This window comes from Heterodontus francisci, chromosome 4 (assembly GCF_036365525.1).
Source record: "Heterodontus francisci isolate sHetFra1 chromosome 4, sHetFra1.hap1, whole genome shotgun sequence".
Lineage (NCBI taxonomy): Eukaryota > Metazoa > Chordata > Chondrichthyes > Heterodontiformes > Heterodontidae > Heterodontus > Heterodontus francisci.
In genome coordinates, this window is record NC_090374.1 from 167,489,568 (window position 1) to 167,503,306 (window position 13,739).

General features: G+C 47.6%; 1 protein-coding gene across 1 annotated transcript in view; it reads right to left on the reverse strand.

Annotated features, from left to right (window-relative positions):
- The window catches only part of LOC137368744 (ADAMTS-like protein 1), an 852,599-nt gene that overhangs the window by 165,300 nt on the left and 673,560 nt on the right, over positions 1–13,739 (reverse strand). The window lies entirely within an intron of this gene.

Consider the following 13,739-nt stretch of genomic DNA (forward strand, 5'->3'; position numbering starts at 1 on the left):
GGTGACATTCCAAGGGGGAGCAATGGGAAAGTGCCATCTCGCCAGAGATGACAAGTGGGCAGAAGGAGGGGGGTTCTTGGGAATTAAGGTCTTGTACTTAGGGAGAGGCCACCTATCATGGACCTCATTCATCCAGGCTTCAGGGACCCCATTAAAGAGGAGGTTCAGAAGAGTGGAAGGGAGGTCCAGGCACCTGGAGCGGCACTGCAACAACCTATGAGACCATAGGAGGGTCAGCAGTGGCCTCCAGACAGTGTGAAGGTGGCAGAAGGGAAAGATAGGTGGCTCCCCTACACAGAAGGTGGTACCCTCCAGAAAGGGTCTACCGATCAATGCTAAACTACCTGCAAATATCCGAGAGGCAGTGCCAATGAAGACTCCACCTTGCCAGGGAGGCCAACACTGACCTGTGCAATATGATGAAAGATGAGCTGTGCCCCAGAGGACTCGGTGGGAATCCAATGCCAGTGGTGCTAAAGGTCACCATGGCAATGAACCTCGGGGATCAACTGGGGATATGTGTGGCATCTTACAGCCATCAGTGTATCAAGGCGGTCATCAATGTCCATTTCAAGAGGGCTGACGACTATGTGCACTTCTACACAGATCCCAACTCTCAAGCTGAGAGGGCCATTGGGTTCGGGGCCATCACTAGATCCCCCAGCTGCAGGGTGTTATCGACAGCACTCATGTGGCCATCAAGGCTCCTGAACACCAGCCAGTGGCCTTCATCAACAGGAAGAACTTCTACTCCCTCAATGTACAACTGGTCTGCAACCACTGTAAACGGATCCTGTAGGTCTGTGCTGGGAAGTTGTCACAATTCTCACATTTTGAAGCAGTCCCAGGTGCCAGAACTTTTCCGGTCACCTGTGCGTCTTCAGGGATGGATTCTTGGAGACAAGGGCTACCCACTGAGAACATGGCTACTGACGCCTGTAAGGAGTGCTCGCAGAGGTACAGAAGTGAGGTGCAATACCTGCCATGGGTCCACACGATCGTCCATTGAGCAAGCCAGTGGTTTGCTGAAGATGATTCAGATGCCCAGATTGATCTGGTAGAGTCCTTAAGTATGACCCGACGAGGGAGTCATGAATTGTGGTGGTCTTCTGTGCACTGCAAAACCTGGCACCACAGAGAGGGGAGGCAATGAACAATGAGGATATCGAGGAGCGTGACGCATCCTCAGACAATGAGGATGCAGAGGAGGAAGTTGGCTAAGCATTGCCAGATGAAGGACCCCAGGGACAACAGGAGAGACACTATGAGATATGTGCAAGGGAGGCTTGTGATTCCCTTATACATTTGCATTTCCTTTGATCCTTACTGCTAGTTGTACGTTGACCAACACTTACCTTTATGCAGCCCTGTTGTCGCCTTCTTTCTTCAGGGAGCAAAAGTGCTGCATTGATCAGTTGTGCAGCGCTGAGCTGGCAAGGATCCAGAGTGGACCCTTTGCAGCCTTGGTGGTCATCCTTTGGTTGCCTTAGGCATGGTGGGTCCCAGTAGGTTGAGGGCCTCCTGCATAGAAGCAGCAACACCCTCTGTCATCAGGGATGATGGAGGCCCTGGTGTGACTGGCAGAAGGGCAGAGGAAATTCTGACTGCACCAGGAGCACCCAGCAGCAGTGGACAGCCACTCCTACTCCCTTGCAAGTCAAACTTGTGCCTCCCTGCTGACCTGAGAGGGAAGAGGGTCGGATGGTGATTCCAGGTCCCCTGTCTCCCTCTTGCCTCGTCACTGGTGCCTTGTGCCCATGGTTAAGACAAAAGTATGCAGGTCTGAATGAATGTCCTGCAGGTACTGACTGCTCTACTGGATGTGGCTCTCTAGGAGACCCGCCAATCTCTCAAATGGAGGATGCCACTCATGTACTAGTCAGAGAAAGTGCAGCAGTCAAGGCCTGGAAGGACTCCTCTATCGTCCACATTGAATCTGGCATCTCTGCCAATTGTCACCTGACCTTTGGCTGCAGATGTAGCATTTCCCATGAAGCTGGTGACACCAGAGACACATCATGAACCTGGGGCTCAGCATGGGCCTGGTTTCCTACAATCCTCCAACTGTCAGAGGCCTGGGCTGTTGCAGCCTCCATCAGCTGCTCAGGCGTATGTCTGATATGTTCACCAGGTTATGTGCCTGAATCAAACGACAAGCACATACCCACCAAAGTGATAGTATCTGGGCTGGTGGAGGAAGGAGGGGTATAAGGTGATGATGCAAACCTCTGAGACTCTGTCCTTCCCCTCAGTGGTGGCAAGCTCTCCCACATTCCCGGAGGCTCTTCGAGTAGGTTCTGTGTGACCTGTATGAAAGAGCAGAGACATTGAAGGGTCACAGAGCTCCCCTCCCAACATAGCACACACTCCTATGTTGGACATCCCTGTAGGCACCGGATACCTCATGAGCAGCATGGCTCCATCACTGCAGATGCACCCTTATGTCTCATGACGACCTTACTCACTGCCTTGGGAAGGTACCATTGTCTCTCGGTCCACAATGCTCCATCCATCTGGCGGTCAGCAGCTCCATGGCCTTCTCCTTCATCAGGCTCAGGACATGCAGAATTGGCAGCCCACTGCCAGTCTTGGTCCACTCTCTGTGATTGTGTGCAATCTTCTCCTGTAGACACAGGATGAGTGCTGTTAGTCTTCCAGTGGTAACAATCCCAAGACATATGCTGGTGTTTGTCCATTGGTTACAGATATGGGTACACAGTTTCCTCCTGCATCCGACCCCTTTCGAGGGACTTCGTGAGGGTCTCCAATGACAAATAGTCTCCTTTCAGGGCCATTTCACCATACCGTAGGCAATTCGTCTGCATTGCCTGACCTTTTGCCCATGTCTGGGTGGGCATCCCCTCTGCACCCAACGCACCCTCCTCCTTTGCCAGATGCAAGACCCAAGAGGTGAAGGCTTTATGAGGTACTCACTTTTGTTGCCTGAATGAGGTCATTGAGCCGCTTATGTCACTGAATCCACGTCCTTGGAGTGACCCCACAGCTGCTGACCTCCTCCGCAATCTGTAGCCAGGCTTGCTTCGTCGGGCTCTAAGCTATCCTCCTCCCATCCCTAGGGAAGATAATCTCCCTCCTTCCTTGGCAGCCTCTAAGAGCACTTGGAGGGAGACCTCACCAAAGCGTCGAGCCGCCTGGGGTCTACTGCCCACCATTACTCTGCACCCTTTTAGCACTCTGCAAATCCTATCACTGCAGACATCAACATTGAATACAAGTCTGACAGCCCTTTAAAAATGGCACCAGCATCTGCTGTGTCATCAGCTGCTGCTGTCGTCTCCGCCTCTGTCACCAACCACATCATTGGTCAGCTCCCGCGCCTTATTCCCCGAAATCCGCTGGCCACTACTGTATTACGTGTGGCTGGCCGCTCTTGGCCCCGACATAAAGTGTACTCACTTCCAGTCCCAATGGAAGGACTTCATTATTAAATCTGGCCCAGAGAGAATAAAATTCAGCTTTGACAGGGGTCAAAGCGTAGCTGGAAATGAACATCAGGCAGGCTATCTGCCTGTCCCGTGTCACTGGCAACATTGATCCTTAGGGCAGGAGGTGGAATTTACTGACAGAGGGGGTGCATTTCCCTCAGAGTAGTCTCTATGGCGGGAGAGGGAGGGTCCTTCCAGGGTCCTGGTGTTCAGGACAGAAAAATATTGCTGGAAACCCAGCCCCCTATGGAAATCTGACAACAGCAGCCCACTAGAATATCACACAGCTTGGTAGGTCTCTAGGCCGGGGGCTGAGAGGTGTGCAATGGTTATCTGGAGCGATTGAGGCTGAATAAACAATCCTGCTCCTACTCATCCCATAGAAATGAAGAGGAAATCACCTTTCATTGGCCAGGTCAGCAAGTAATCTCAAGTTGATGCTCTATTGCACCAGACATACTCTTTCTGAGAGAGTGAGCGAGAGCATAAAGAGAGCGGGAGAGAGGGGAAGGAAGGGAGGGTGAATGTGTGTGCATCCACGTGGCATGCGTGTTGCATGTGGAAGTGTGCCTGCATTGGAGTACATGCTGTTGTGGGAATGTGTGTCCGTGTACGAGATGCATGTGTGATTATGTTTGTGCATGCGTGTGAGTGTGTAAATGTGAGTGTTAATGTATGTATTTGGGTGTGTGTGAGTATGAGTGTGGTATGTGAATGTGTGATGGGGTATGTGTGTTAGTGTGTGTGTTAGTGTGAGTATTAGTGTGAACACATGACAAAGTGTAGAGAGAAATGTGGACGGGAGAAAGAGAGCAGGAAAAAAAGTTGAGATGCAGAGAAGGTTCTGTAGTTGGGTCAGTTTAGGGCCAGCTGCTCTTTACCAATTAAAATGGTTGAAATCAAAATAGTTTCCAAAGTAATTACAAATTCTTAACATTTATCAAAAATTGAATTCCTCGTCTCATTATTGTTGATGTATTTTTGTGGTTTTGAAGGTTGTTGCTTTGGAGTAGATGATGTTTTGCCTCTGTTCCTAGCACACTTGTTATAATATTACAGACATACACGCACACTGCCAGTGAATATAACACAAGGTTTATGGTAACACAACTATTATCTCATTTTAACATCAAAATATTTCTGCATGATGCTTGGAGTTTATAGATCTGTGTTTTGCTTTTACATGTGAGTAAGGATAGCCAGGAATATCTTTATCATTAAAGAGCTAATGAGCTCTTACATATGGCTTCCAGATTTAAATATTGGCTTAATGTTTGCAGCACAGAAGCCTGGTGTTATTTATTGTGCCGCCCTCGCCAAAACTATAACAGTTTGCACAAAAATGCTTAAATCACTTACAGTCAAGAATATAAACCACAGAAATTATTTCTGAAGATACTTGTTTAATAAAATGGCTCTTTTGAATGCTGCTGTGACATGAAGGGTTCTGAAAAGACAATGGAAAAATTGTCTTTTCAATTGGCAAATAATAGATATTAAGTATGATGGAATCTAACACATAAATTTCTCATACTACATTGGACATACTATATTGAGCATACTGCAAAGGGAGTAGTGGAGCGAAGGTTTGCTCCCACATGGCACGCTCCAATATCTCAGCTGAGTCGTGTGTAAAGGCACCAAATGATGCAATGCCCTGTCCCACAGGAAGAGATAGGGGAGAATCAGAGGAAATATTCACCTACACGGATTCACCAAGGACCACTTGTGGGGAATGGAATTTTGTTATGAAAATGTAACCTAGCCTGACATACGTGACTCTTGAAAGTAAACTGAGTGGTACAAGGTTAAATTGGTTTACCCACACTCATTGCAGATGTAACTATAATCCTGACATTTCCTCTATATTGACAGTTCTGGAAACAATTCTGTGCTGCAGCTGCTGGTAGTTTGTTGTGAGTGCAACAATGAGTACTTTGGGGCCAAGGTGATCCACTCAGCTCCCTAATTGTGATGCGGCAGAAGGGGAAACCATAGGAGGGAATACAAATTTACATAAATCACAAAGTTAGTGGTAAAAGAGCATCTTGTGCCAAATCTAAACTAACACCATGAGATGAGAAGAAATGCAGATATTTGGGAGTGAAGCAGCAATTGCTTTTGCCCAATAAAAAGGAGTGTGATCAAAAGGACATTTCCTTCTCAGACATTATCGCCATTGCATCCTGTGTTGCACAGATTCTGATTTTAAGATTTTTAAAAAGAGACAGAAAATCTAGAGCGAAACTTTCTATTCAAACTAATTGCCCAATGTTAATCTAGAAATCATATGATTATAAATTATATATTTTATGTTTTTAGCCTTCATGACATGTTTACATTATTATCCACAATTCTTTTAATGGAGATCACAATCCTAGAGCACCTAAAACTGGGACACACGCTCCTTCAGGTGGATCATCACCTTCCGAGGCAGCAGCTCCATCACATTCATAATAGAATAGGGTCTCAGCAGTAAAGGAGATTGGTTAATAATGGCCTTGATATTTCCCCAACTGCCCCAATGTTAGGCGGAAGAGTGTTGGAAGGAGTGTTAAAGATTCAAATATGGGGAAAGCCCCCTCCCCCCTTCACCATTTTCATGACTGTAGCGATCAGGGCTTGAGAGGGTCCAACCATAGAGAGGTAAGAACCTCATTATTATATTTAAATCAATCTCCCACAGTGCAATTGGGAGCCTGACTTAAAATTCACTGTTGCTATGTGGGATGTCCAGGGATTGGGCAACTCCGCAGGGAAAGGGAGGCAGGAGCTGCCAGCTCCACAAGGAAAGCGTTTTTTTAAAAACTCCTTGTGGTCCAGGAGGAGTAGGAGTGAACACCCATCAACCCGACCCAGCCCCTGAAGGAATCCTTCTGAAAGACCTAAAAAAACTCCATCCATTGGATTAACCCTATCACAATCCTCACACCTGATGGCAGTCTCTCAATCCTCTCTCCCCACTGATTCCCAACCTCTCTCGTTCCTCCTGATCCTCTCAATCCCTCTTCATTGTGGCCTCTCTCCTCCCTGCCCTCCCAATCCTCTTTCATCCCTCTCGATCGCAGCCTCTCTCCTCCCTGCCTTCCTGATTGCTGGATTCTGTCCCCAAGGATCCCCATTTATAGCTTCCTGCTACTGTCTTTTCTTGAGCTCCGGCGAGGCTGTTAATCTGCCAGCTGCCGGGCGGGAAATGGAACAATAAAATGCTAACGAGGTTCTGCGGTTAATTCAGCCTAGCTGGGTTCCTCGACCATTTTCACCTCCCCTTACATCTCGGGGACAATCACAGGGTTCCTTTTCCTACTCCAAGCCTGCTAGCAAATACCAATTGTGGACCTTTTACCACTTTAATTTCTGCCTGTTATTCCTTAGCCCATTGACTTCACTTGCTAGAGTGATTCACATGCTATTGATTATGGCTACACTAATTATTTGATCACATTGTTTGGATGGACACTATTTCGGGCTGCCGTAAAATCGCCATGGGATTGCCGCTGGGACCAGCGAAGTTCATTTCAATATTTATTCTGCTAATTTTAATATTGAAATGAAAGCACTGCTGCTTGGTGGCGGGGCCTTCTCAGCGTCATGGATAATGACGGGCCGCCCCCACAAGCATTTTATGGGCCTCCCTGTCACAATCCATGATGTTGAGGGGCTGGTAAAATCCAGCCCTCTATGATAGACATCATTTGGCATGTCATTAAATTAGAACATTCTCCTGCAGGACAAGCAGACACATAACCAAATGGAGTGGACCAAGTCAGTGCACCCCAGCAGATTGCTGGAGAGGAGGGAGGAAGAGCAATAGCAGACAGTGAGGCTGAATCATCAAGGCATAAGGATGAAGTGTCAACTTTACTGTTGCAGCCATATGTGCACACAATGGGATCTTGTGAAAATGTGATGACCTCCTTCTATGATGCTTACTGTGCTTCTGGTTGTTTTCCACTGCAGTTGCCTGCACTCGAACGATGGGACATCATGAAGCTGAAGACACTGTCTCTGGGGAAGATGATGCCAATGTCCCAGAGGGTGCACCATCACCTGCCTCTTCTTCCACCTCCACCACGACAGATACATCCACACGGTCCACGAGGGGGTGGGGGGGTGGTGGTGGGGGGGTGGGTTAGCGATTAGAATCAGGGTCACAAGCTGATGTACACAACACAGACACATACCAGCAGCTGAGGGAGCATGTGCCAGCAAGCCCCCTGACAATCAGAGGACTGCTGGGTACCAGGCGCTTGCTCAGCCCCATGCTGATAATGATCCTCTGTTTGAAGCTATAAGAGGTCTACTGAAAGTGCACTGATCTCATGGAGAAAATATGTTGGAGTTGCCGGAGGTCACGGGTGGCTTTGCACATGCCATGGAGGAGTCCATGCAAGCCATGACGTCTGCCATGTCCCAGGCATAGGAGCGTTTGGCTTCCTCAATGGAGAGTTTGGCGAGCCCGATGGTGCTTCAGGTTGAGCACTTGAGCCTTATGCACTCTGACCTGCACTTCATTGCTTTACCCATGGGCTCTAGGCAGCGGTGTCTAAGTGAGAGGCGGGACGAGGAACCTGGACCTCCCACCGGGTGCCCTTTTCCCTCAGGGAGACAGGCAGGTGCCATCGTGCATCCAGATGGAGGAGGAGTGCATGCCAATTGCCCCAATGCCTTCCTCTCCGGACACCCCCAGGGTAAGCGGCATCTCATCTTCCTCCCCAACATTGACCCCCTTATCTCCAGCAGGTGAGCCCAAGGGTGATGCTCAAGTACCAGTGCTGGAGACCCCCAGTAGGATGGAGCCCTCAAGGTCCCATACCTCCAGAGGACGTCCACCACTGACATCCAGGGCAATGGGAGCAGCACAATGAACAGACTGCCTCCACCTCAGATGTTAATATCAGGATAGCAACAAGATGTAGTGGGAGGAAACACAAACTGAAGGAATTATGAGCCTGAAGGTGCCATGGGTGTTTAAAATAGTTCCTCTGAAAATGCTAATATTTGTCAATATATTTATTTGATTTAATCCTTGATATATTCTTGTTTCTCATTTATAGTTGCCGAGGTGAAAATAATAATGATTATTGGTGCCTTATGGCTGGCATGCTTTGATGCTTACAAAGCATTGTCTGACGTGACCATTGTGTTGTCCACGCTGACTTTTGAGCCTTCAGTCCTCACTGTCAGCTGGCTGTAGCTTGAAGTATTATAACAGTTTTCCGTACGAACATGCCTTCAAATGTACGTTCTGTAAGCCCTCCCTTATATGCCTTGTATGCGGCTCCATCACACCCAAATCCGTTAGAAAGTGCAGGACTGATCAAAGTGATGTAATGGTGTAGCAGCTTCTGATCAATGGGTAATGCCTGGAAGCAAGACACTTTTTCCACTGAGCTACGGGTTGTTTCAAATGCAGTTTGGAACAGACAGGGTGTTCAGCACATCTCCACTGCAGGTACAATTGTTGATGGTAAGTGACACCTTATTTTAGATTGCAGCAATGTTTACTCACAAAAGGGTATGTGAACATTCCAGGAAGGTAAATTTTTTTTGCGTTTGAGCTTTAATCATGTACATGCCTAATTCTTGGCTGAAAAGTCCAAAGATAACGCTGTCTCTGATGTCCCTTGCATGTCTCTCCATGGCCCCAGCATCCATTAAGTTCTCATTTACATTATTGGCCCCCTCTACAAGCTCTTCAAATTCATCCTCATCTGAGGAGGATTGCTGCTCCACTTGTTCCTCCTCATGCAAACTATGTCTGCGTTGCATTGCCAGGTTGTGCAGTGCATAGCAGACTACGATTATTTGTGAGACCCTCCGTGGTGTGTACTGAAGAGTCCCTGTGGACCAGTCAAGGCAGTGGAAGCGCATTTTCAGCAAGCCAATGGTGTGTTCAATGATGGCTCTGGTGGATGTGTGAGCAGCATTGTATCGCTCTTCTGCTGCACTTTGGGGATGCCACACTGGTGTCATTAACCATGTCCAAAGTGGGTAACCCTTGTCACCCAGTATCTGGCTGTCAACTTGGGCTGGTGCTTCAAAAAATCTTGGTGGCGATGAGTTTTGCAAAATCTATGAGTCATGACAGTTCCCTGCGAAGCGAGCACAGATCTGCACGATTTTCCATCTGTGATCACAAACCAGTTGAATGTTCAAAGTTGAAAGCCTTTGTGATTAACAAAAGCAGCGGGCTGGTCTCATGGAGCACTTAAGACCACATGAGTGTAGCTGATCATCCCTTGCACTCTAGGGATACGAGCGATGGCGCTAAAGGCCGTTGACCTTGCTGCATGGCTGTTTTCGTCTACTGGGAAATAGATGCAATCACCGGCACGACGGAATAGGGCGTTGATCATCTTGTTTATGTACCTATGAGTTGCAGCCTGTGAGATGTCACATATGTCGCCTGTTGAGTCCTGGAAAGCACCGCTAGCAAAAATATTGAGTGCCGCATTCACCTTGAGAGCAACTGGCATGGGGTTCCCACCAAAACCACATGTTTGCAGGTCATGCTGAATGAGCCCATAAATTTCAGTAACCATTTCACATGACATTCTCAGGCATCTCTGGCTTTGCCTCTCAGACATCTGAAGGTAGATTGTTCTTGTCCTGAGGATGCGCTCATGCATCAGCGCCCGTCTTCTATGATGCCTTCCCTGGATGGCATCATTCTGAGCAGCCTCCCCCTCTTGTGCTGCCTGCTGCTGGCATTGCAGTATCAGCCACTGAGCAGGAAGAGCCCTCCTCAGTAACATCCTCTCCTCTTGTCCCGAGGCAGCAAAAATATTGGGTGTATGAGACCCTTGTATTTGCACCTTTGCAACTATTATAATGAGGTAAGCATTAAAATTCAACATTCTTTTGCCACAGAGTTCAACCATTGAAGTAATAAGCAGATTGCTTGTATGCATCTAACATTGTGCACAGCCTAAAATCCTATCCCTCCATCATTGGTCTCCTCTCACTTCGATTTGCAATCCTAGAATGGCCACGTGGTTTACTGTCTCAATTGGAAAATGGTGCGTTTTACAATTGAGGTGAGTTTTCCCACATTCCACCCTCCTCCTGCCACCTTCCAGCCTGCACCCATCACCCTTCAGTCACCCAAAATTACCTTACACCTTCCCTCTGTGACCCTTGAACCTTCCCCAATTACCTTGACCGGATCATTATTAAGTTATACATGCCATCCTTCCCCATTGTTCCTACAGCCATCACCGTCGATATTCCTACTCTGACCCTTGATCCTCCAGTTCCCCACCACAATGTCATTGCCGAGTCCCATTCACCTTCCTATGATTTCATCAAATACCCAACCTTGAGTCTAAACCTGCGCCCCTACCAAATTCACCCCTCCCTTTCGGCCCACCATGACCATCACATACATTATCTGTTTGGAACACCAACCCCACTCCCCCCACCCCAACAGCAGCAACAGCAACACATAGTACACACGCTGAATGCTAGACCATTCCCTCTCCCACACCTCCACCCACCCGGGACCCCACCACCATGCCTTTCCCACTTCCCCCGCAATGCAATCGCCCTTGCTAGGTCCAAGCCTGGAGCCAAAAATTTTTTCCAGTGTTAGCCTTCCTTGTGCCGAAGAGTTCAAGAAAGAAAACCACTGACCTCAGACACAACTGCACAAAGCCAACTGGTGCACGTCACCTTTAAACGAACGTGAACCAGGTGCCATGGGATTGCCGTGCGCTGCTGACTTAATCTGGAAGGTAGGACTGAATTTGGAATATTTATAAGGTAATGAGCACTCATGCTATGCAAATATATGGAAAGATGGAACCCGCCATAGGACTGCGTGAACCCCGATTGGCCGCAAACATGCCGCTAACTTAATCTCAAAATCTCGGGAATGTGAAATATCACCTCCTCCTAATTAAGCCACTCCACCCAACACGAAAGCCACACTTGCAGACCCCATAAAATTCCTGCCTAAATGTGAAAAGCTGGCTTTGCAAATGGAACAACTTGCACCAGTCCTGTGGATTGAGGGCAGGGTTGCAGGTTGATAGGTAAATTGGCCATTTACAATTGTCACTAGTATAGGTAGGTGGTAGGGAAATATAGGGACAGGTAGGGATGTTTGGTAGGAATATGGGATTAGTGTAGGATGAGTATAAATGGGTGGTTGATGTTCGGCACAGACTCGGTGGGCCGAAGGGCCTGTTTCAGTGCTGTATCTCTAATCTAATCTAATCTTTATGAAGAGGGAGCTTTAACTCTGTATCTTGCATGTGCTAAACCTAACATTATAGTGGTACTTGCTGCTGACACTGGATACATGGATAGGATTTCTGGAGCTATATGATGCACTTAGCAGATCGACAGTTTGATGTAGAGTACTGAGTGGATGAACACACTGAGTAAACCTGTTTAAGGGAGCGATAAATACAGCTTCATTATTCCAAAAGGCAACCGGACAGGGTAACACAGGCATTGTCCTTGTGCTGCTGTTTTAAGCAACACCAAAGGTTAAATTGCACTATCTGCTATTTACATTTTTACAACATTTTGGGAAGACTTTAAACTCCTTCTATTGGGTGGAAGGTGGAGTTTGAATTGAGTTACTGCTCCATCATCACTTTCCTCTGAGCTTTTCCTGTTACCATCAATAATTCAAACAAACAATATATCTATTAAACAGATCTAAATGGCAGTGTTTGTTATTTTCTGGGCATTTTACAATGTCAACACGTGGGCAGTGATGGAATTATCTATACCAGATGGGAGGCTGTGGGGTCCTGCTGCAGTTTAACAGAGTATTTGGGCAGCCACTCTGCTTAGTAAAACCTGAAAACCTGAAACAGCAAGAAGCACCTGGGGTTATCCTCCACGCTACACATGAATAACGTGTGTTGCTATCCAAGCCACCCCCACCCAGCCTCCACGATCCACTACCCTCCTGCATCCGTGCAGACCTACCCTCCTACCGGCTGGGTTCATCTCCAGCCCCCTAACATTGCAATGGCCCAGAATTGGTCAGCTACAATCAGACAGGGTTTGGGATGTGCAGCTGACAAATGACACAGCCCTGAAATGGACTAGGTGTGCAGGATCAGACAGCTTCCCTGACCCACTCCGCCAGCCCCATCGTTCAAATCTACATTTATATTTATTGGTGATGTTTTGTGTTCAAAGGACAGGACTGTGAGTGCTAGTAAAATGGATGTCAGTATTACACAATCCCAATTTATGTACCGCACAGATTGAAACAGAATAAATCATCCTCTATTTTAACCTTGAATAACATACCCTAATCTGAAAAGGTTTCCTGTTCACAAACATTGGCATCATTACATTTTTCATAGGTTTCATGCACAAATCCCTCGTGTCTTAGGCAGGGTGGCACAGTGGCGCAGTGGTTAGCACCGCAGCCTCAAAGCTCCAGGGACCCGGGTTCAATTCTGGGTACTGCCTGTGCGGAGTTTGCAAGTTCTCCCTGTGACCACGTGGGTTTTCGCCGGGTGCTCTGGTTTCCTCCCACTGCCAAAGACTTGCAGGTGATAGGTAAATTGGCCATTGTAAATTGCCCCTAGTGTAGGTAGGTGGTAGGGAATATGGGATTACTGTAGGGCTAGTATAAATGGGTGGTTCTTGGTCGGCACAGATTCGGTGGGCCGAAGGGCCTGTTTCAGTGTTGTATAAATAAATAAAAATAAATCTTCAGCTGCTTCATCAATGAGCTTCCCTCATTCATAAGGTCTGAAGTGGGAATGTTTGCTGATGATTGCACAATGTTTAGCACCATTCATGACTCCTCAGATACTGACACAGTACCTGTCCACACACAGCAAGCCCTGGACAACATCCAGGCTTGGGCTGATAAGTGGCAAGCTACATTTACACCACACAAGTGCCAGGCAATGATCATTTCCAACAAGAGAGAACCCAACTATCTCCCCATGACATTACCATTGCTGAATTCCCCCACTATCAACATCCTGGCAGTTATCATTGACCAAAAACTGAACTGGAGCATATAATACCATGGCTACAAGAGCAGGTCAGAGGCTAGGAATTCTGTGGCGGGTGACTAACCTTCTGACTCCCCAAAGCCTGTCCACCATTTAAAAGGCACAAGTCAGGAGTCTGATGGTTGCAGTTCCAACAACACTCAAGAAATTCAACACCATCCAGGACAAAGTAGCCCACATGATTGGCACCTCATCCATCACCTTCGACATTCACTCCCTCTACCACCGATGCACAGTGGCAGCAGTATGTACCATCTACAAGATGCACTGCAGCAACTCACCAAGGCTCCTTCGA